Source organism: Chenopodium album, chromosome 20 (assembly GCF_948465745.1).
Source record: "Chenopodium album chromosome 20, dcCheAlbu1.1, whole genome shotgun sequence".
Lineage (NCBI taxonomy): Eukaryota > Viridiplantae > Streptophyta > Magnoliopsida > Caryophyllales > Amaranthaceae > Chenopodium > Chenopodium album.
Genome location: NC_137853.1, coordinates 13,293,646 through 13,295,314, shown reverse-complemented (window position 1 = coordinate 13,295,314; position 1,669 = coordinate 13,293,646).

The window sequence follows — 1,669 nt, the reverse complement described above, 5'->3', positions numbered from 1 at the left end:
AGAGTGTGCTCACCTAACAGCTTGGTGTGAATCTTTCATGATAGTGAGCTTCCGACACTTGCAGCCAGCAACTCACACTGGTATGATTCTCTTCCCCTGTTATTCTCCAGGTTGGTAAACTATATGTATGCTTAACCTCATATTTTATGATTCAGGGTTCTCTTTGTCATCATCCATGTCAACAACCATAGACATTAACCCCACTGGTCCAGAAGTGAATGCATTAAAGGCCTGGTAAATTTATATACTGTGTGCATTACATAGGTTTTTGGGTTATATGATTGCTACTTAGTATTTGTTTCATTTGATATAGGCTGTTAGAGAATCAGGATCGTGTTTCTGATCACATGGGGCATCATCTATCACTTAGGGATGGAAGCAGTTCTGATGTTATTACGCTGTTAAGGATGTGACCAAGAAAACAGTAATTATGCTTACTCTTATTGTATTTATTATTTAATTGTTTATAGGAACTTACATACTTAGTGTTGTTTGCAGTCATCCACAGCTACTGCTTATGAATGCCACTGGATTAAGGTTACAATTCCAGATGCTAAGCAGGAAGATGTGAATGAGTACATTGGATGCAGTGGCTGCAGGAAGCGCTGTGATAATGTGGACACTGTCAAGTTTTATTGTGATGTGTGCAGTGCTCAATGCATTACAGAAAAGAGGTATATGGTCTAAATCATTAACCATTTGTTCAGTAGGGTTCTATATAATTAATTGGATATGTTTCTTTTTCAGGGTTAGTGTTAGCTTCACTGCATTAGATGACACTGGTAGTATCCGTTTGATTGCATATGGAAAGCAATGCGAGACATTGCTTGGTGTTAAAGATACAGAACTCATATAGAAGAAGAAAGGTTCTGTCACCCCTACTCTTTTTGGAAGCATTGTTAATGACATACTTACTCTCTCAAGCCATTGCATTTCTTGTTCTTTCTCGTTTGTGAAAAGAGATTGAAATCGTGTTGCTATGGTCTTGCAAAAATTTTTAATCAATTTTCTGATCTTAGAGTATGGTTAGAGGAGTACCCTAGTGATGTAATGGAGTTTGTTTTGGCTAATTCTAGCCACTTTGATGATTAATAATATGTCCTTGCTTCCCGTCAAAAAAAAAAAAATTATTACTAGTATGTTTGTAATTAGGAAATTTTGTTAACAACTACTTCCTCCGTTCTCTTTTAATTGACCCGCTTTGACTTTTACACTATTCACCAACCCTCCTTTGACCATCTTTTGTGATTTATATGTAAGGAAAAACATGTTCATGTAAGATCTTGTTAGAATCGTCTAAATAAATGTTGACACAATTTAAAACTTTTACTCCCTCCGTGTTTTTTTAAGTGATACATTTTCCATTTCCGGCCGTGTTTTTTTAAGTGATACATTTCTTTTTTTGGCAAAACAATACATTAAAATATTATATCTCTCTCCTCTCATGGTCCCCACCCAAACCCACTACTACTTTTTTATTATATCTTTCCTCTCACATATATTACTTTTCAATAAACTATTAACCCCACTATATTTCTTTAAAAAAATTTTAATTCTCCACTACCCCACTTACCTCTTACTTTATTTAAGTCAATTAAATTGCCTAAACTATGTGCCAGTCAATATGTATCACTTAAAAAAAACACGGAGGGAGTATAATTTTTACTTA